Source organism: Lissotriton vulgaris, chromosome 2_1 (assembly GCF_964263255.1).
Source record: "Lissotriton vulgaris chromosome 2_1, aLisVul1.2, whole genome shotgun sequence".
In the NCBI taxonomy this organism is placed as follows: domain Eukaryota; kingdom Metazoa; phylum Chordata; class Amphibia; order Caudata; family Salamandridae; genus Lissotriton; species Lissotriton vulgaris.
Window position 1 is genome coordinate 529,479,615 of NC_141687.1, and position 23,787 is coordinate 529,503,401.

The 23,787-nt window shown below is 45.6% G+C and overlaps 1 pseudogene; it reads left to right on the forward strand.

Moving 5' to 3' along the window:
• The first annotated feature begins 7,222 nt into the window (after positions 1-7,222).
• The window catches only part of LOC147730699 (transcription factor Sox-19a pseudogene), a 46,305-nt pseudogene continuing 29,740 nt past the window's right edge, over positions 7,223-23,787 (forward strand).

The following is a 23,787-nucleotide window of genomic DNA, read 5'->3' on the forward strand; positions in this document are numbered from 1 at the left end:
GGCTAGGTGGGAGTTGTTGTGCAGGGATCCCAGCCCCAAACAGCCATACCAGGGACGTTGGCTACCTACCTGTTAAGTGAGGGTGAACTATACAATGGCTGACACATGCTTCTGTGGGTGGGGAGTGTTACATCCTGCTCATGGGTGGGACAGGGGGCCTGTTGGGAGTTGTAGTGCTGGCCTCTCAGCCACAGACAGAATACCCTTGGTAAATGGCTACCTACCCAGTAGTTTGTTTGTAGTGACACAATGACTGCCACATGCATCTGGGTGGGAGGGAGTGCTCAGTTCGATGGGCTCTGGAACAAGGGGGCATGGTGGGAGTAGTAGTGCAGGCCTCCCAGCCCCAAACAACCCTTCCATGGAAGATGGCTACCTACCTGGTAGGTGAGGATGAACCATACAATGGCTGACACATGCTTCTGTGGATGGGGAGTGCTCCATCCTGCTCAGGGGTAGGACAGGGGGGCCTGTTGGGAGTAGTACAGGCTTCCCAGCCACAAACAGAACAACCTTGGTAAATGGCTTCATACCTGACAGTTTGTTTGCAGTGATACAATGGCTGCCACATGCATCTGGGTGGGAGGAAGTGCTCCATCTTGATGGGCTGGGTAACAAGGGGGCCTGGTGGGAGTAGTGGTGCAGGCCTCTCAGCCACAAACAGAACAACCTTGGTAAATGGCTACCTTCCTGTTAGTTTGTTTGCAGTGATACATGGCTGCCACATGCATCTGGGCGGGTGGGGGGTGCTCCATCCTGAAGGGCTGAGGAACAAGGGGGCATGGTGGGAGTAGTAGTGCAGGTCTCCCAGCCCCAAACAGCCCTCCCAAGGAACATGGCTACCTACCTGATAGGTGAGGGTGAACCATACAATGGCTGACATATCCTTCTGTGTGTGGGGAGTGCTACATCCTGCTCAGGGGTGAGATGGGAGGCTTGTTGGGAGTTGTAGTGCTGGCCTCCCACCCACCCACTTACCTCCCTGTTAGGCTGGCTACCTACCTCTACGTTTGGTTGGTGAGATACAATGGCTTCCAAATGCTTCTGGGGAGAGTGCTCCATCCTGCATAGGTATGTGACAGGGGGCCTGGTGGGGTTGTTGTGCAGGCCTCCCAGCCCCAAACAGCCCTCCCAGGTAAGGTGGCTACCTACCTGTTAGGTGAGGGTAAACTATACAGTGGTTGACACATGCTTCTGTGGGTGGGGAGTGCTACATCCTGCTCAGGCGTGGGGCAGGAGGGTCTGTTGGGAATTGTAGTGCTGGCCTCCCACCCACGCACCTCCCTGTTAAGATGGCTACGTACCTGTAAGTTTGGTCGGTGAGATTCAATGTTCCAAATGCTTCTGGGGGGAGTGCTCCATCCTGCTCAGATGTGGGACAGGGAGCATGGTATGTTGTTGTGCAGGCCTCCCAGCCCCAAACAGCCCCAAACAGCCCTCCCAGGGAAGATGGCTACCTACCTGTTAGGTGAGGATGAGCCACACAATGGCTGACATATACTTCTGTGGGTGGGGAGTACTACATCCTGCTCAGGGGTGGGACAGGGGTGCCTGTTGGGAGCTGTAGTGCTGAGCACACACCTCCCTGATAAGATGGCTACCTACCTGTACGTTTGGTTGGTGAGATACAATGGCTTCCAAATGCTTCTCGGGTGGAGTGCCCCATCCTACTCAGGTGTGTGACAGGGGGGCTGGTGGGAATTGTTGTGCAGGCCTTCCAGCCCCAAACAGCCCTCACAGGGAAGATGGCTACCTACCTGTTAGGTAAGGGTGAATTATACAATGGCTGACAACTGCTTCTGGGTTGATGTGTGGAGTGCTCCAGCCGGCTCAGGGGTGGGACAGGGGGCATGGTGGGGAGTTGTAGTGCTGGTTGCCTGGACACATTCAACCCTGTAAATGTTAGCTACCTTTGTGGTGATTCAGATGTAGTGAATGTTACATCTGTGGGATATGTGTTGGGTTTTGTGGTGCATTTGGATACACTTGGGCCTCTGAGATGTGGCTTTGTAGTTGTGTTGGACAGTACATAGCTGTGTAATGGTGGGGGCGTGGCTTGGGCGCCGATGGTGGAGGTCTCGTGAGCGCTCAGCTCTGCGATCGAGCCGCCATTAATCCTGATCCCCGGGCGATACGGGCACCCCGCCCCACAGATCGTTGAGTGCTGTTGGTGCTGAACCCGGGGCGACTTTGGAGCCCTGCAGAGAGGCCCGATCGAGGTGAACGAGCGTCTACGAAGCGAGCGGCGTGGAGCTCAAGATGGCGCCTGCTCCATCTCCGTGGTCCTGAAGCGGCCGCGGACCCAGGGGCGACTCCGGCAACACCTTCTTCTTCCTTCCCTTTCTGGAGGAACGATGTCAGTGCCGACTGCCTGAGCACCTGGTGACACCAGTAAACTCTCCAAGTGGTGTTCATCGAGACCGCTGCTCAGCCGAGCCCTGAACAGGACGTAAAGCCACGGAGGGACCGGGGAGCGGCCCGACACCTCGCCTTACTCAAGACGATGCCGACCGCCACCATCTTGGTCCTTGGAATCGGCAGCGTGCGGACTTACTTGGGCCACACGGCAGAGTCCTGAGCCCTGACCAGGCACTGGGGCACAGCGAGAGTGGCTGGACAGAGCTTGGCCTAGTCACAATAACTACATAGGCCGAATTTGGTGGTCGGGGAGGCCTGCAATTGATGTCGCAGGTGACGATATCTCGTGGAGATCGAAGACCCCGGCTGTACACTACTGCCTGATAGTGACCCTTCTCCCCCCCCCCTTCTGCTTCCAGGGGAAGTGCTGTTGGACTTCGCCCGGCCCATTGCTGCTGCGGCCTAGCAGCTGACGCCATTGCTGCATGATCCCGGCGACCTCGCCGAGCCTGCGAAGACCCACTGGCGGTTATCGTTGACTTCCCATGATCTCTGTGGTCGGATGCACCCGCTTGGATGAGCGCCCAACTCTGTGCGCCTGGCTTATGAGCAGTCGCGCTACTTCCAGCCGCCACACTGAAGGCCGATTGGCGGTCCGTATCGCCACAGATCCTTCGACGAGAGTCGAGGACATACTGATTGACCCTCTCCTTGACTGGGCGACCTACGGGTCCACCGCAGGGCACCACAGCCACCATGGTGAAGCCGAAGAGTACTAAGGGTGGCTCCCAGGCCGCCTCAGACGTGGAGGCGCCTGATAAAGAAGATCGGTTAGACCCGGAGATGTCTGGGAGTCCACACCTCCAGCAACAACTCGATAAGATCCTGGCGGCGATCACGGATACGTGGTCGGCCCTTCAGCAGGACATTGCCCAGGTTGCGTCGAGCCTGGGCTTGCTCAGAGCGGACCACGGTAAGCTCTCGGACAGAGTCAAGGAAGTGGAGAGCTCGGTGGGAATCTTGGAACCGGCGCAAAAAACTTTAGCTGCCACCATGAAGGACGCTCTGACCCGCATAGATGCTCTGGAGAAGAGGGCAGAGGACGCTGAAGGGCGCAATCGAAGGAACAATATCCGTGTGGTGGGCCTGCCGGAAAAAATCGAAGGTGGGGACATGGTGGCCTACTTGGAGGAGTGGCTCAGAACTGTGGTGGCACCTGAGGGGCTTTCCTCCTTTTACACCCTAAAACGGGCGCACCGGGTGCCGGCTAGGCCACCGCAACAGGGCATACCCCCACGCCCGGTGGTGGCGCGGCTACTACATTTCTGCGACAGGGATCTGCTCCTCAATGCCGCCAGACAAAATGGTCCGTACCAGGTGGCAAATAGCCAGGTGAACATTTTTCCGGATTACACTTATGAGACCCAGCGGAGGCGAGCCTCCTTCTTAGCGATCAAGCGAGAACTGAGGAGCGAGGGCATCCAGTATTCCTTGATATTCCCGGCGAGGCTCCGCATCATCCTGGATGGCACAACCAAATTCTTCGATACCCCGGATGACGCATGTAATTGGCTTGAACTGTACAGAGCTGGCAAGGATGGCCATGGGTCCTCCTTCTCAACTACCTCGGAGGTAGGCCTACAACGGAGGTCTAAGAGGATCCGGAATCGACGAGGCAGACCTGGCCGATCCTCGACAGTGGAGACTGCGGCGGAGCGGCGGGGGTGCTGGAGATGGTATCCAGTTTGTCAGGCTCCCAAGGTGGACCTATAACTGAATATTCGGAGCCGGGCGGAGGTAGAGGTCACACGGACACGGAGGACTCTGAGACTGATAGTGTGAACCTTCCGGTGATAACTCCAGAGACAGCGGAGGGCCTGCTTGATGGCCAAGGGTGAACTTGGGTGAGCCGGTTTCAATGGAGGGGGAGGCGGTGGGGGGGTTGAGTCTATGTGGGAACTGTTGGGTGACTGGACATGGGGTGAGTTGGGGACAAGCCCTTCTTTTTGCCCTCATAACTCAGGGCTCGATCGCACTTCGGTAGCTTTGAGGTGCGGAGACCCCCTATCGATGCTCGACCCCCATTTTGCCCTTAAGGCATACCTGCGGTGGCTACCGCCAGGATAGTTTTGAGTTCTTTTGTGGGTGCGGTTTGGATGGGAACTAGATGGCACTATCTGGGACCTGTTCTGGGGAGGGAGGGGGAAGGGATGTGTTCGGGGGTTGTTTTGTTATTGTTGAGTGGGAGGTACGTCATCGGTGCGGGGCATTCACTGTGTTTACTACCACTTGAGCATTGCTGGGGGAGACTTGGAGAGGTACCATGGGACAATGGCTGATCTTTACACTTTGAAGTGCATAACCTGGAATTTGCGTGGGCTTCATTCCATGTCCAGGCGGCATAAGGTCCAGGCTTACTTGGTGCGTAGAGGAGTGCAGATTGCGCTGTTACAAGAGACACACCTAACAAAGGCAGAGGGATTGGCGTTGCAGCGTAGATGGAGGGGGCAGCTATACAACACCACATACTCAGCTTATGCTTGGGCGCGTTGATCTGGGTGCGGGCCGGGGTTCCCCTGCAGGCAACTAAACACACAGTGGATCCGGAGGGGAGGTTCGTGGCCATAGCTGGCAAGCTGGGGGGAAAGGACCTGAACATATGCAGCATTTATGCTCCTAACGTGGACCAACTAGCCTTCTTTGCGGCGCTGTCGGGCTCTCTGGCCCATTATCTATCGGAGCCTCTTCTGATCGGGGGGGGGGGGACTTCAACTCAGTGGAGGACATTGACCTCGACAGATCTCACCCTCCCCTTCCGGACTCCCCAACCCACCGGATAGCCAAGGGGAGACTGGAATGGCAGACTAAATGGGGACTGACGGACATCTGGCGAGCCCAGCACCCGCGTGCCCGAGACTACTCTCACTTCTCCGGCATGCAAGAACTGCATGTGCGGTTGGACGGGTTTCTGGGATCGGCCGAACTAGTTTCCATGGCCACGAGGCCCGAGTATCTAGCGAGGACTATCTCCGACCATAACCCTCTACTGGCCGACTTTAGGTGGCTTACGGGTACACCCTGTGTTCCGACTTGGAGGCTGCGCCCCGAGATCCTAGAAGACCTGGTGTTCAGGAGGGAACTGGAGGACAGAATAGCCGCGTACTTCGCAGAGAACGAGGGTACGACTGGTGCAAGGGCCACAGAATGGGATGCATTTAAAGTGGTAATTAGGGGCTATTGCATAACGAAGAAGGTGGGGATGCGACGGGTCCTTTTGGAAGATCTTAGTAAAGCAGATCGGAAACTCCGTGAGATGGAGCTCCTCCGCCCCGGCCACCCGGAGCTTCAACAGCGGACTGCGGCGGCGAAGGAAGCCGCTGATGTTGAAGGTGAACGGCTGCGTAGTTTCGATTACAAGGCTTTCCTGACCAGGTCGCTCGCTGAGGGAGATAGATCAGGAGCGCTCCTGGCTTGGCTAACCTTACCAGGCGCACCTCTCCCACGGTAGCTATACGGGATGCGGAAGGCATAGAGGTCTATACCCAACCCGAAATCCTCAGTTGCTTCCTGAGCTACTATGAAGAATTATACCGAAGTAGGATGCCACCGGACACCACCCCCATTGATGAGTTTTTACAAGATTTACCTATCCCCGCTCTGGAGACTGAACAGGCAAAGGAACTGGGGAGGGACGTGGAGCTGGGGGAGATCCGCAGCGCCATAAAAAAGATGGCTCGGAACAAAACCCCAGGCCTGGACGGACTTCCAGTGGAGTTTTACTCCACCTACATTGACCTCCTGGCCCCGCAACTTTTGATAGTCTACAGGGAGGTGAAGCGGCTGGGGCGCCTCCCGGGTTCAATGCGTGAGGCCCTGGTGGTCCCCTTGCTCAAACCCGATAAGGAGGGCAACGACCCGGCGTCGTACAGGCCGCTCTCGATGCTCACGGTCGACTATAAAATTTTGAGTAGCATCCTGTTCCCGGTTCGTGGGGGGGAGCCCCAACCCGACACTCCTAGAGCGATCAGATGAGCGCCTAGCTGCCTCAAATATCTGGGTGTTTATGTTTATCACATCCCTGCTGACATCCTGGAGGGCAACATTTCCCGAAGCGTCCGGGCACTGAATAGTAGCATGTCCTTCTGGGCCACCCTGCCCCTATCGGTGGCAGGTCGTATAGCATTGCTGAAGATGGTGGCACTTCCTCGGATGCTATATTATTTCAGGACGCTTCCGGTCTGGATCCCACCGGCAGTTTTCCGAAACTTGAGCTCATTGCTCGTGGCATTCCTTTGGGGATCGGGTCGCCGCAGAGTTGCGCTTAAGACCCTAATGAGACCTAAAGCGGAGGGGGGGTTAGCCATACCCGACTTTGAAACTTATTACTTGGCCGCCCAACTGCAGACCTACACCCAGGAGATGGCACGGGAGTTTCGAGGCCCCGAGGAGGAGCGGGTGCTGGGCATACCCAGACACGTTCTATCCTATATTGCATTGCAACAGAGGCTGGCTCTGAGGGACCTCACACTGGAGGAACGCACTATCAGTTCGTGCTGGAACCGGGTGCAATGCAAGTCGGGAATGAAACACCTTTACGCCCCGGAAATCCCCCTTGGGATGCTCAGTGCATTACCGCATGGTGGCGATTGGTCACAACTGCGGGTTTGGGAGGACGCGGGCATTCAGATCATAGGTGACCTTTACGAAGATGGAGTGCTACTGTCTTTCCAGGCGCTCCTGGACCGCTTTGACATCCCCTGGGGCGACTTTTTGCTCCATGCGGCGGTCTCAAGGGGCACTCCAAGCGCACTGGCAGAATGGTTTTGAGGAACCACAGAAGTCAGCGGCATGTCAGTATGTCATGATGGCGGCGGGAATGATCAAAGCAGTAACGTGTTTGTACTCCAGGATGGTCAACGAGCCGTTGCCTCCATTGGACACACTCAGGGTCCGATGGGAGGCAGACATAGGGAGAGACATCCCGGAGACCACGTGGGCCCAGTTGATGTGCCGGGCCTGGAAGAGCACACGTAACGCTTGGTTCCAATTGGTCCACTTTTACATATTGCACCGTGCCTACCTGACCCCGGAGAAGATACAGAAATACTTCACCTCTGATACGGCGGCCTGCCCTAGATGCCGGATGATTGGGGCTTACCTTATACATATGCTGTGGTCCTGCTCCGCTTTGTCCTCGTATTGGACGTTGATAGGGGACACCCTTAACAGGGTCACTGAGCGGTTCCTACAATTTGACGTTGCGGTGGGGATCTTGCACTGGTTTCCTCATACCCCCAAAAACAAAGTCACCAGTAAATTTATTGATATGGGGCTACTTCTCGCGAAACGGGAAATAACTCGACACTGGAAGGCACGAGTTCGTCCAACGGCACTAAATGGCGCAATTCATTTCTTAAGTGGGCTGAGGGAGAGAGCACCCTGCGATAGCAGCTAGCGAGGCGGCAGCAGAATGAGAAGGCGTTAGAATCAGCACAGGCGTGGGAGACATTGGTGCAGTCCCTGCGTGATCACAGCACACCCAGTGACACTGACAGTGATGCCGATGGGCAGCCTACGTCTCCATAGGGCAATAACGGCACGGTATTCCCGCCGGGATGCGTAATGTCTCCTACCACACGCTCTTTACACATTTACCAGGACACCGATGGCGGGGGTGGGAGGGGGGTGGGGGATAAAGGACGGAGGGAGCATCATAAGCTTCCTATTGCACTGTTTGATTATTGCACTTTCTGATTGGACATTAGGCCTCTAGGAGTGTGTTGTTTAGTTGGAAGGGGGGAGGGAGTTTTTATTTGTTTAGAAAAGCAGAAGTAAAACTTGAACTTATAACTGGTCACATTTAGAAGGCCGCTGGACCTGAACCATCGCTACAGCATAACTTGCCGCCCGACCTCCGGGTTGTGGGCTAAATGGCCGTGTATCAATGTAATTTCACCGTTGGTGCTATCATCACCGTTTGCCTTATCACTGACCAATGTGTAACTATAACTAATTCCTGCAATAAAAATATATTTACAAAAAAAAATAGCTGTGTAATGGTCTACATTTGTTTGCACTTACCAGCCTGCACTCCCCGGCTATTCCTGTGAGATTCTCTAGATGCAGTATGGCAAGCGGATCTATGACAGAATTTCGACAGACAGAATTTCGACCTACACAAATATCGGCGTAATTATATCGATAGCAAAAATATCGATACCCTATGTACAACATGGTAAGTACCAAAATATCGAAAAAGAATATCGATGTTAAAAATATCATTGTCAAATATATCGATTGTTTTTTATTTAAAATAACATAAAAAATACTGTAAATAATACTTATTAATTACTTAAACATATTTAAATATATGTAATAATGGTAAAAAAAAATAATAATACATATTTAATTAAAAAAATAATATTTAAAAATAATATATAATATATACTTACTTAACAATAATCACTATTCCCACTCCAGTGGGTGCAACAGTAGGTAAAACTGACCCTGAACCCTAAAAATACCCCTTTACCCAAAAACCTAAAACTGACCCTGAACCCTAAAAATACCCCTTTACCCAAAAACTGAAAACTGACCCTGAACCCAAAAAATACCCCTTTACCCAAGAACTGAAAACTGACCCTGAACCCAAAAAATACCCCTTTACCCAAAAACTGAAAACTGACCCTGAACCCTAAAAATACCCCTTTACCCAAAAACTGAAAACTGACCCTGAACCCTAAAAATACCCCTTTACCCAAAAACTGAAAACTGACCCTGAACCCTAAAAATACCCCTTCACCCAAAAACTAAAAACTGACCCTGAACCCAAAAATTACCCCTTTACCCAAAAACTGAAAACTGACCCTGAACCCAAAAAATACCCCTTTACCCAAAAACTGAAAACTGACCCTGAACCCTAAAAATACCCCTTTACCCAAAAACTGAAAACTGACCCTGAACCCTAAAAATACCCCTTTACCCCAAAAACCAAAACTGACCCAGAACCCTAAAAATACCCCTTTACCCAAAAACCCAAAACTGGCCCTGAACCCTAAAAATACTCCTTTACCCAAAATTAATTAATATTACAATTAAATTACTTCCCACCCTATTCCCCAATAAACCCACAACCCGCTCCAATAGTAAAACATATAATTTAGTTAAAAATATACATAAATTATCAATTAATTATTCTATTAATCAATTAAAATAATTCATTGCCAATTAATATTTAATAGCAAAATAAATTAATCATTAAAAAATAATTATTTAATTACAAATAAATTACTTCCCACCCTATTCCCCTATAAACCCACAACCCGCTCCAGTAGTAAAACATATAATTTACTTAAAAATATACATAAATTATCAATTAATTAATCAATTAATCAATTAAAATAATTAATTGCCAATGAATATTTAATTGCAAAATAAATTAATCATTAAAAAATAATTATTTAATTACAAATAAATTACTTCCTACCCTATTCCCCTATAAACCCACAACCCGCTCCAGTAGTAAAACATATAATTTACTTAAAAATATACATAAATTATCAATTCATTAATCAATTAATCAATTAAAATAATTAATTGCCAATTAATATTTAATTGCAAAATAAATTAATCATTAAAAAATAATTATTTAATTACAAATAAATTACTTCCCACCCTATTCCCCTAAAAACCCACAACCCGCTCCAGTAGTAAAACATATAATTTACTTAAAAATATACATAAATTATCAATTAATTAATCAATTAATCAATTAAAATAATTCATTGCCAATTAATATTTAATTGCAAAATAAATTAATCATTAAAAAATAATTATTTAATTACAAATAAATTACTTCCCACCCTATTCCCCTAAAAACCCACAACCCGCTCTGGTAGTAAAACATATTATTTACTTTTATATATTTTTTATTTATAAAAACATATTAAACATATATTATAACAATTAATTTAAATACTTAACTAAAATTTCTAACACATATTAGTAAATCAAAATTACTTACATCGATATATATGCTATCGATATAAGAAATTTCGATATTACTTACCTTAGGGTCGATATTCTGGCCATCGATATTCTGGACATCGATATTCTGTCCCATCGATATTAGCAACTCGATATAAGTGTAAGTCGAAATTAAAAATTCGATATTTTGACTGTTTACCATGGCAAGCACCTTCTCCTACCATGCAGTGAAAGGTTTGGGTGCAATGGGAGGGCCACTGCCTGTCTTCTGAGCTAGCTCTCGTTTCTTGGTCCTATTCTCTTTGACAACCATCTTCAAGTCATGCCACGCCTCATGATTTCCTTTTTTGATCGCGGGGTGGTCCCTACTGCATTGACCTTATCGACTATCCATGCCCACATTTGTGCTCTTGTGGCTAATGGTGTCTGTTGGACCAGGACATCAAACACTTGTGGTTCTACTCTGATTATCTCATCTACCATGACTGTCAACTCACTCTCTGTGAACTTGGGCATTTTCTGTGTTGTCATAGTGTGTGATGTGCAGAGGAATTATTGGGGCAGGGGTGTAAGTGGTGGGGGGGTGGTGATGCGTATGGTGTGGGATGTGCAGGGGGTTAGAGGTGCAGGTGTGGAAGTGGTGGTGGTGCTGTGTGTGGTGTGAGTAGTGATGGTGTGTTGATTTGCCTCTTCTTTGTGCTCTGGTGTTGGGCCCTTCAGTTGTGGAGTTTTGCAAAGGATTGTGGTCAGAGAAGGGGCTGGTTTTATACACAGCTATTTGGGTGTGTCCAAATGGGGTATTGCTGTCAGGTGTGCAGTATGGGTTGCCCTTGGATTTTTATTTTTGTAGTAGCCATGTGGTTGTGTCATTGGGGTGTGATGGGTGTTTTTTGGGGCATGGCTAGTTTGCTGTGTGCCTTTTGTGGCTTTTTTGTGACTTTTTTCTGTCAACCACCATATTTGTCACAAAGTATTCGGAGTGGTGGTTATGCTACAGCTCTTCCACGGGCTCTCCCATTCATCACTGTTTGCGACCGCGGCGGAAACAGCGGAACGTACCATGCTGTGTCTCCACTATCATGGCGGAGGTTCGGTGATTTCACGCCGCAAATACGACCACCGTGGGCGGATTATGGCCTTCTCCGCCCGTTACGGGCGTTTTTTCATTGCCTCGTTCCGCCGCTGTTGGATTTTTTGGGTGGTTGTTCATAATTCTACCTCAATTTTTTCCGCGATACCGGCGGGCAGTTGATTTCCCCTACCATGGCGGTCGGGGTGGTTTTCCGACCGCCATCCTAACGGGTCCCTTAGTATTGAAAAGTATTAGACTGCCTACTATTGGACGGCTGCAGCAAGAATTAAGAAAAGAGAGGTACCCCTTAAACTAATCAAGGGAAATAGGGTTGAACAACCAGAAAAAAGTACAATTCCCTTGAACAAAACTATACGGTATTTGGTAAGAGCAATTAAAACCTAAATCACAGGAAATCATAAATATCTTGACACACTAAATAAAAGAGGGAATCACAGTTTATTATGTATATATACATTAACAATTACACTAAAATACAGTAGATTCTTGAACTGAACACATATAAGGGATTTTTAATAAAAACAAATCAATACAGGACATAAAATACATTCATTCAATTATGACCCGCATAATTGGTGAAAGGAAGACAGAAACAGTAAGACATAAAAATTGTACAATACTTCTAGTATATTCGGACTCCTAATTGATCACATTGATGTCGTATATATAAATCATCAGTATATCTACAACGATGAAGGAGTCTTGAATTATACAACTTGAGAAAGCGTCAACGCGTTTCGGTGGATTTTCTTGATTTTTGCCACCTTTTTCAGGACTATCACAATATCTGTCGTAACCAGGGGGTCATATAATATCCCTAAAATAGATATACAACATATTAGGAGAGATTGAAAAAAACTATTTAATATGTCACATTCAATCCATGATCAACAACAAAAATAATTGTAACAACCTCCTACATATATCTTGGACACTCTTGTACCACCTAGGGTTTACAAGAAAAATTAACTCTCCTCCATTTTCTAATAGAAAAACTACTGGATGGTTATACATTTGGAAAGTTTTCATGTTTAGACAAAATAGGCCTGTATATTATTTATTAATGTTGGCTCTAAGCCAAAATGATTATAAGCCTACAGTGGGTCGAGGTGAAAAGCAAATTGGTCATAGTTTTATAATATTTCACAAAAACTGAGTCATATTTTATTAGAAATTTATAACCAAATTTTTTAGACAATCTCCTTCAATTCATATCTACTCTATTGTACCATATTAGGTTTTGCTTGGATACTATTTACCCTCCATGTCCTGGAAATAGAACTACTGGATGTTTGATACACGGGAATTGTCATATTCGAACCAAAGGGCCTATATAAAATAAGATCCTATGTCATTGGCAGTGGGCAAAAGGCCATATGGGTCTACTGTGAATGGTGGTGGAAGGCATTCTAATCAAGGTTTCACAGTATTACAGCCTTTCTAACCTGGGACTCTATTGGTGTCCTAAGGTCTATTATTTACAGTACTACCCCTATGCTGCAGGGAACATGTCTTACCTAAGCTGTTTAAAGATGGGAAATGTTCCCAGGGACACGTTTCTTGAATTGTCGAAGGAAAGTACGATGCACTCGATAAAAGCCTCTGGCCTATGGTACAAGAAATAGGGAACAGAAATAAGGAACTAAACAAGAATGTGGTTAAAACATCTCTCCACTATTCTGTTATAGACCTGAAAAATCAGGATATACCTTATGATGTAAGAACATAGTTTGTTCTTATGCTCCCCGTGAATTGAGAAGCAGAGCCGCACCTCATACGTGATAATTAAAATCTTCTCTTATTGTGAATGAAACCTAAAGGAACATGAAAAGCAATTTAGGACTCAATGAGTTGCTATAACAATATGGCTAAACGTGTAGCCTCTACTAACTGTAAAAGGGTGCAAACAGGCATACCTGTATGAGGTTTGTTGGCGGGTGGAAAGCAGTATGGAGACACTCTATAGTATCTGCTCCTTATCGCAACCAGCGAAGGCACAGCCCAGTCAAGTCTGTGAGTCTCAGTTACGAGAGTACATCGCTGTAAAGACTGGGAAGATATATAGAAGATATGAAAACACGACAATTGTCGCAGTCAAAATGTCGTGTACCTACTCCTGTGCCCATGCAATTTGGGCTATGTAGGGGAGACAAGCAGAGAATTACGCTTGCGTATTCTGGAACACAAATTGGCTATCCGCACCAACAAATGCCGGGCCGACGACGGCTGAAATGCCAGAAACCGGTCCCCGGAAGCTTGTTTCCTTCCCAGTATAAGAATTGGCTTGGTAGTTTGGTTTGCCCTGTTCCCATCATGCACTGGGACAGGAACAGACTAATTTGCATGTAGCCAGGTTCTGAGCTGGGATGGTGCAGTGAGCTAAAAAACGGTGATGGATCAAGCCCTGATCTTTGGACTGGGTAAGAGTGGTCTGCTTAATTCAGACAATCTGTTCATCACCACCCCCTTTTCTGTAAGATTTTTGACATGCACCGCAGGAAGCGGGTAAGAGAGGTGCGATGTCGGATTCATGCAAGCACGGAATTTGAGGGCTTCTTCTTCAGGGATGTAGTCTAATTCAGTCCAAACTGCATGATTTTTCAGTTGCAAGGGCCTGAGGTTGGGGTTCTGGATTTCTGAGGGAGAGAGTTTGGGGAGACAACAATTAGTTGGAGGTAGGGCGGTGCACAGACAAAATATCGAGATTTAAATTTCGATATACAATTATATTGAAGTTTAAATATCGAAGGCACATAATATAGAAGGTAAGTAATATCGACACTCTTAATATCGATATTAGTAATATCGAAGTTTTAAATATCGATGTCAGTAATATCGATGTAAATCATTTCGATGCTATTAATATCGATTTTTTAATATTTTTTTGTTTATTATATTATATTATATTTATTATGTTTTTTAATTTTTTTAATGTAATTTAATTAAATTTGGTACTTTAGTACTGTAGCGGGTTGTGGGTTTATAGGGGAATAAGGTGGGAAGTAATTTAATTATGTTACATTAATTATTAATTAGTAGGAATAATTAATTAATTTTAATTAATTGGTAATTATTTTTAATTAATTTTAATAATTGATTAATTGATAAATATATTCTGTAGCGGGTTATGGGTTTATAGGGGAATAGGGTGGGAAATAATTTATTTATGTTAAATTAATGATTAATTAGTAGTTATTATTAAGTAATTTTAAATAATTGGTAATTAAATTTTATTAATTGGTAATTCATTTTAAATAATTGATTAATTGATAAATATGTTCTGTAGCGGGTTGTGAGTTCATAGGGGAATAGGGTGGGAAGTAGTTTAATTATGTTGAATTAATTATTAATCAGTAGGAATTATAAATTAATTTTAATTAATTGGTAATTAATGTTAATTAATTCATTAATTGATAAATGTGTTCTGTTGCGGGTTGTGGGTTTATAGGGGAATATGCTGGGAAGTAATTTAAATGTAATTAAGTAATAATGTTTTTAAATTAATTGTTTTGTTAATTATATAATTGTTAATTAATTATTAGTTGGTAATTAAATATGATAAAATGGTGTTTTGTAATAATTCTTTTTGGTTAAATATATTTTGCTAATCATGTTTTTAATAATTATGTATAGGTATTGTAAATGGTTTATATTTATTTAATAGGTCATATTTTTATTATTAAAAAAAGCATTTATTTATAAGTATGTCACTTTAACCCCTAAGCTATCCAACACTTTCCCTACTGTTGCACTCTCGGGAGGGGGAATAGTAATTTTTACCCCTACGCTCTCCAACACTTTCCCTACTTTTGCACTCTCTGGAGTGGGAATAGTAATTGTTACCCCTACGCTATCCAACACTTTTCCTACTGTTGCACTCTCTGGAGTGGGAATAGTAATTTTTACCCCTACGCTATCCAACACTTTCCATACTGTTCCACTCTCTGGAGTTGGACTAGTAATTTTTACCCCTACGCCATCCAACACTTTTCCTACTGTTGCACTCTCTGGAGTGGGAATAGTAATTGTTACCCCTACGCTATCCAACACTTTCCCTACTGTTGCACTCTTTGGAGTTGGAATAATAATTTTTACCCCTACGCCATCCAACACTGTCCCTACTGTTGCACTCTATGGAGTGGGAATAGTAATTGTTACCCCTACGCTATCCAACACTTTCCCTACTGTTGCACTCTCTGGAGTTGGAATAGTAATTTTTACCCCTATGCCATCCAACACTTTCCCTACTGTTGCACTCTCTGGAGTTGGAATAGTAATGGTTACCCCTATGCTATCCAACACTTTCCCTACTGTTGCCCTCTCTGGAGTTGGAATAGTAATTGTTACCCCTACGCTATCCAACACTTTCCCTACTGTTGCACTTTCTGGAGATGGAATAGTAATTTGTACCCCTACGCTATCCAACACTTTCCCTACTGTTGCACTCTCTGGAGCTGGAATAGTAATTTTTACCCCTACGCTATCCAACACCTTCCCTACTGTTGCACTCTCTGGAGTGGGAATAGTAATTTTTACCCCTACGCTATCCAACACTTTCCCTACTGTTGCACTCTCTAGAGTGGGAATACTTATTGTTACCCCTACGCTATCTAACACTTTCCCTACTGTTGCACTCTCTGGAGTGGGAATAGTAATTTTTACCCCTGCACTTTCTGGAGATGGAATAGTAATTTGTACCCCTACGCTATCCAACACTTTCCCTACTGTTGCACTCTCTGGAGCTGGAATAGTAATTTTTACCCCTACGCTATCCAACACCTTCCCTACTGTTGCACTCTCTGGAGTGGGAATAGTAATTTTTACCCCTACGCTATCCAACACTTTCCCTACTGTTGCACTCTCTAGAGTGGGAATAGTTATTGTTACCCCTACGCTATCCAACACTTTCCCTACTGTTGCACTCTCTGGAGTGGGAATAGTAATTTTTACCCCTACGCTATCCAACACTTTCCCTACTGTTGCACTCTCTGGAGTGGGAATAGTAATTGTTACCCCTTCGCTATCCAACACTTTCCCTACTGTTGCACTCTCTGGAGAGGGAATAGTAATTTTTACCCCTACGCTATCCAACACTTTCCCTACTGTTGCACTCTCTGGAGTGGGAATAGTAATTGTTACCCCTACGCTATCCAACACTTTCCCTACTGTTGCACTCTCTGGAGTGGGAATAGTAATTTTTACTCATACGCTATCTAAAATGTATTTAGTTTTTTTATTCGTTTTATGTTGTTATTAATTGTTATTTATAATATTATTTTATGTATATAAACGTATTTGTAATTTATTATATTTTTATTTATTTATAAGTTATTAAAATAATTAATTTAGAGTTATTGTTAATGAAAAATATACTATCTATGTATTATATCTTTATTATTATTAATTTGTATTACATTATGTATTAATTTTAAATATTATAATATATTTTTAAATGTTTATTACATTTATAAGTATTATTTTGTTAATATTACATTTTTATTTTATTAAAATAAAACGATATTTTACAAAAAACGATATTTTTGACATTCTATATATTTTCTTTTATATTTTTGTACTTACCTTGTTAGGGATAGGATCCCGGTATTTTTGCCATCAATATTTTTATGGGATAATTTTGTATCTTGATATTTTTTTATTCGAGATTTTGTCATAGATTCAGGTAGGGCATTAGGTCGACCTTCTTTGCTAGAGGGTGCTTCTTTGGTGTAGGGTGGGGAGGATGATGGGTCAAGTGAGAATTTGATGTTAGTCATTTTTTCCGAGAAGAATGTTGCGAACTCTTCAGAGCGCTTAACAGAGACATTAATTGGATGTTTAGGCAAAGAGGTTTGTTGTTCGATGATGTTGAAATGGCTTTAAGGCCTGTTCCTAGAATGGTCAAGTTGGGCTAGGAAAAAGGAGGATTTTTCCCTGAAGATGCGGTTTTTAGGTCTCGCGACCTATCGATGCGCGCAAGCGCATCGAGCGTAGCGAGAATTCATGTGGCGAAAACATCTTCAAACCAAAGGGCTTTCAGCCCCGCGGTTTTCATGCAGTGCCCGTGTACATGCACGCGCCTAGCATGCAAGCCCAGCCTCTCCCGCCCCCATCCGGCATCAGGCTTCTCCTCCCCTAGCAGCACTCCTCCCACACCAGCAACTCCCCCCTCCCACACCAGCACCTCCCCTCTCTCTCCACGCAATCACAGCCTCCCCCTCCCACACCAGCACCTCCCCCCTCCCACACCAGCACCTCCCCTCTCTTTCCACGCAATCACAGCCTCCCCCTCCCACACCAGCACCTCCCCCCTCCCACACCAGCACCTCCCCTCTCTCTCCACGCAATCACAGCCTCCCCCTCCCACACCAGCACCTCCCCTCTCTCTCCACGCAATCACAGCCATGCCGCACTGCCGATCCTGGCCTTTTCCAGCTCTTCCCTCCCACTCTCTCACTCTCCCGCCTCAACCCGACTTGTTCTTGTTTTAACTTACTCACAAAACACGTACTTGCGCCGGTAGCACTGTAACAGCATCTTGCTCAGACATATTTTAAAAAAAACACTTTATAGCACAGCCGCATTATGTTCTGTACCGTTCACAACTATATCCAACAACATGGTGCAATAGCAGTAAAAATAAACATGTATTTCAATGTAATCTCCGGGAAGGCTAGATTATTTGTTTGTTAAAAATCACTACATAATCTATCCGTCTACCCCAATACGGCGCTCTATTTTTTATGTAAACTCAATTTCAGTGTACAAGCCAAAGAAAAACATAGCCACAACATCTCCAGCTGGAGGTAACACTCCTGCCACACAGACAGCATCACAAACTGTAAGTAGCAAAACTACTTATCACAGTGCGCCAATTAATACTGGAGATTCATAACACAACTAAAAACACTCTCTCTCACACACACCATCTCACACACTCGCAGACACACTCGCAGACACACTCACAAAGCATGTTCTCACAAACTGTATCGCAGTCAGCGCACAAAAAATGTACACACAAATCATAAACAACCACACACATTGCCTCATCCAAATCTTAAAAAGCTACCTACACTTTACACAACTACTCTAACAAACAAGGCAACACTAACAATAGGCAACGGCGTAATACCTCTACTTTACTCCCCCCAAAAAAGCTTTACTCACCTGCTCTTCCTTTCCGTAAATCCTCTCCACGAGAAAACCCCGCTCCAACATATTCCCCCTCCGCCGCCTCTACTCTTCACCGGGGCCCCCTCCTCGGACCCGGGACTTCGCCAATTTTCCCGCCACCGCAGGGCTTTCCGTTCAAAATGGTGCCCTATCGTAACCACGTTACAGACGTCACGTACGCTTACGTCCACAACCCCCACTCACTTCCAGGCGGCATGTTAAAGTTTGAAGTTTAAGAAGAGGCAACATAGTTTTACAAGGGTACAAAATAGAACTTTGCATGCATTTTTCTTTTTTTAATAAATCGCTTGACAGGGGATCCCTGCTCACACACATTTGTGGCATACGCCAAAGCGGGGGTACGGCTCGTGCCAGGATGGGCCAACTCGTGAACAGTGTTTAAAGACACAGAGGCAGAAATGAAACGGTGCAAAGTCAATCCACAGGTCCAAGGTCATACGAGAAGACACTGGCTAGCTGGAGGCCACCCATTAGCGCCCTAGGTCTCAGTTTAACGCCAATGGGAATGTTCAGAAGCGTGGCCCAACCAGTTGAAGTACCAACAATCATTGTGTGTACTTGACTCCTAAAGCCCAGCACTGTCTCTTTAAAAGTGCCAAAAACATGTCAATCACTAACCACAGGGAAAGCACACCACCTACCTGGGCCTTGAGTAAGGCAGGGACAGGTTCACCCGGGAGACACGCCACATGGGCCAGGTTTATCACGGTGTCAAAGGCCGCGTTATCCAAGCCACTTGACAACACAAAATGCCTTCTTCCCATGTTGTGCAAACAAACCACTAGACTTTGCACACTTCATAACAATCTTTCTGCACTGAATGCGGAGGTTTGAAAACAAAGCACCCCCCTCCCCACCGAGGGCACATTCGGCCTCGAAGAACATTAGCAAAGGGTCTTGACAAAAGCAGTTAGCAGCCTGCTCTTTCCTAAGCCTCGGGCTACTCCTCCCCTCACTCGCATTCCCAGGCTCTCCCGCCCCCATCCGGCATCAGGCACTCCTCCCACACCTCACGGACATCTGCTCATTTCTCCTCCCCCTCCCCAGCCAGCTTCCCCCAGGCCCCTGCTGCTTCACACCCTTCACACCCTGAAAACAAAGCACCCCCCTCCCCACCGAGGGCACATTCGGCCTCAAACAACATTAGCAAAGGGTCTTGACAAAAGCAGTTCCTAAGCCTCGGGCTACAGCGACTACACGAACAGCAAAGCTGTTTACTTAAACATGTAGGAACGTTTGCACATAACAGAGCTGGTGCATATGATGTTGGCAGGCTGGGAAAATGTGGAGGGGCCACCGAGTGATTTCACAGAATCGCCCTGTGCGAAATGCAAGTTACGCATACCAGAGAAAGTGCAAGGGACGACCAGGGCTGCAAGCATGACCTGCCTGGCCCTAGCAACTCACAACGAGAAACCTCCTACCACACACTGAAACATGAGTTCTAAGTACTGTGTGCGAACGTGTGCCCCCCTCCATGATGCGAACCCAACATCAAAAGAGCAAAACTGTTCAACAAGCACTGGCGTTGCCAATAGGTCTCGCAGTAGGAAAGTTGGAGCTATTGGTTTTCTAAATGACATTTTATATTTATATATCGTTATTGGCATTGTCAATAACAATATATAAATATAAAATGTTATTTACAAAACCAATAGCTCCAACTTTCCTACTGCGAGACCTATTGGCAACGCCAGTGCTTGTTGGTATTTGAGGCTTTTTGCTCAGAGGAGCGAGAGCTGGGTTGGCGATGGTTGTTGTTTCCAGTTTCTTTTGGCCAATCAAAGTTGTCGCTTCTCTTTGTTAAAGTCTTTATTAAACCAGAATCTGGAAGGGATGCTTCTTGATTTCTTGAATTTCAGAGGGGCGACTATGTCAAGGATTTCTGCCCCTTTTGTCTTGTAGTGGGAAGGTGAGGCTATCCGTGGAGGTGAGGTCGAATGCAGGTAGAATTTGGGAACTGATAGTCTCGGACTGTGAACCCCAGGTTCTTGGGTTTATTATTAGGTACCCCCATCCTTCAGTAAGCGACATCAAAACTCAGACATTTACTAGTCTTGTAAAAACTGAAGTTCTTGAAGCAATGCTAAATGTATTAAAACATATTTCTTCACTTCTGTTGTTCCATCATTTCATTACACTGAAAAATTACCTATCACTGAATGGATTATTGATGTGAATATATTGAATTTTGCACTGTATATTGATTGTTTTCAAATATTATGGGTAACCAATTTAATCAATAACTGAAATATATTATAGCTGATAACTCAATCTTTTACAGCCACAATTTCGCTTACACGACTACACGATGCACCTCCCGATTTGTGCCAGAAGATGGTGGTCTTGGAACTGTTATGGGAAGAAAAAATACAGTTGTTTTGAGGACGCAGGCTGTAAAAGGTAATGAAAAGCAGGATCCTAAAGAAGGGAAATGGAACCGTTTCTCTCACCTGACGCCCGGTGCACTGCCGAATCCTTTGACAGGTGCCACACATGATCATGTGCTTAATTTTAGAAATAAACACGCCGTTCCCATGCGCCATATTCTGACGCCCACCGAAGCACACTCTCTCATTCCAGGGGCTGCTGAATGACCACAAGGCTGCAGCCCTGGGGCTAACATTTCAAAAAGTAACTTTTTAGATTTAGAAACTAATCACGTAAACCTACCGGCTAACATCCTCAACGCGAAGAGAGAAAAGCGCGACACCATGTGAAAGAGAAGGAAATAAATGCACATTAACACGCGCCTACAATTTTAAATAAGCGTTCGTGAAAAATCCCACGCCAGAAAAAAGGCATTGCGATTTTCGAGCGATAAATTACAAGATGTCTGCTCAGTTTTAAAGGGCGGACGGAGCTAGAGGTACACCGGAAATGGAGGCGCAGGGTGTTGAAGTCTTGGATCAGTGAGACCTTGCAGCTTCTTTCTTTTTCACAACTTTATCCTCACTTTTGCACATCTCCAACATAATCTTCAATGGTTTGATAGGTGGCTAAACTGGGCGCCCTTTGTGGTGCTCATTGTATACCTTGCAGGTCCCTGCAGTGCCGACCCAGACTTCCATCCTTGTGAAGTCCATACAGAGTGAAAGTGGCAGATTATAGAGCCAAGAGAAATCTGGCAACGTTTGTACAGAAGGCGTTGCGCCGCAAAATAACGCCTCTTCGAGTATAGTTTACCTATGACTGACCCAGGATCACCTCACCTTCAAGAAACACCTCAAGACCTGGCTCTTCGAGCAGTAGCAGCAGCCGCCCTCCCCCATCTGCCCCAGCGCCTTGAGACCCTCACGGGTGAGTAGCGCGCTCTATAAATGTCTTGATTGATTGATAGTATTAAAGAATAAGGGGCATGCATATCAGCAACATGAAGCGATAAACATCGCTAAGCGCGCTTAACGCGTTACAACTTAACGCCAGCTAGCGCTGGATTCTATTGCGTTGATAGCGTGCTATCAACAATGCATATCTCCAATGCGATTGGAAATCCAGCGATAGCAGCGAAAGTGTGCGCTTATCACTGGAAACCCAGCGATAACATGACGGCGATAATCAAAACCTTGTTGATAGTGAAGGGCAGACTCATCCCTACAATCCACCTCCCATTGGAAGTAATGGGTAAGTCACTTCTGTTGCAGGCGTAAACAAAGCTGCGTTAAGCGCGGTTAGCGATATTATCGTCGCCACGCGTGTTTGTACCCTGCTTGCTGATAGGAGTAGCTCGTGTTAGCGACATTCCTAACGTTATTTTACTGCAGAACGCAGAACTACTATGCATCTCATTGGCGTTGAGATGCTGGGCGTTGAGGAAACAGGCGCTGAGGCAAGGATTCACGCGATAGCGTGACCTTGCTGATCATGTGATAAAAGTATTGCCGCTTTTCGCCCGAAAACGGACGATAAAGCGGCGATAATTTTATTGCGGCGCCTTCATGATATGCCCCCAATTACTTTAATTTCTCCGAACATTTCTAATTTTGCACGAGTGCTGCACTCTATGTAAAGCACACATCCAACGGGGGAAAGGTTTTAAAGTTTGTCTGTGCATGGTATTTGGTACTTAAAGGGCAACCTTCCAGTCTTCCAGGATAGCCTCTGCACACAGGTACTTTTGCATTATGGTGCTAAAATGTGTGCATGGTGCAAAACAGCCAGATTGTGCGCCAGACCCTGGGAATAGAACAGGAGGGCCTTGTTTTCGTAGATGTCTCGCCCGTTCAGGGAATGCTGTGCAGCAACGTTGGTCGCCTAGTTGCTTTACGTGACAACTTTATAAATCAGCCTTGAAAAGTTACAATTTACTGCTTCTAGCTCTACGCAGTTCTTGCTGCTGCACTGATGCTGTGCTGAAGGTAAAAAACATGCAACGCCATAGGGCCTGGCTGTTTATGAATGTGAGAAGTAAATAGAGACAGTAAGGGGCACATTTACTACTTTTTTATGTGATGCAGTCAGAAATGTAAACTGCTGTGCTGTGTTAGGTGAAAGGAAGAGAGCAGGGCAGCACCATATCTACAAATATAATGGCGTGACAACTCTCTTCACAAGCACTGGCACACTTTATGGTCGCCTAGCGACACACACACACCTTTGCAACATAGTGCAAAGGTGTCTACATTAGTCTAGTGTAGCTTTTGTACTAGAAGAGAACCTATTCAGTACAAAACACAGAATCATTTTAAAACGTCTCCACTTTGTATGGGTCTGAACTTTGCAGCACATATGCAAAGTTTAAAAAAGTTTGATGAAAAGGAAACTTTTCTTCGTCTTCGTGCCTACCTTGAGGAGGGATAAAGTTTTGGCACAAAGCTCTGTCTACAATTGTTAGTCCATAGTCCTTTGCGTCAACAATCATAGGCGGTTGCATGGTACAACTGAGCCATCCATCAAACAGCCCCATGATGCAAAGCAATGCAAACAGCGTAAAGAGCTGTCTTGCTTTTGTTTTTGGCAACGTTTCAGCACAAATTCAGATTTTTACTGGAAAGAAAATAAAAAATCAACACTGCCCTTTTTTGCATCGAGTTTGGTGACTATCTACTGGGGCAAAGTGTTGATAAATCTGACCCTGTATCATTGTGCATATATTATTATTACAATGATAATATCCAAAAATATTAACTGGCAAAAAAATTACAATTCCGAAAATTGAA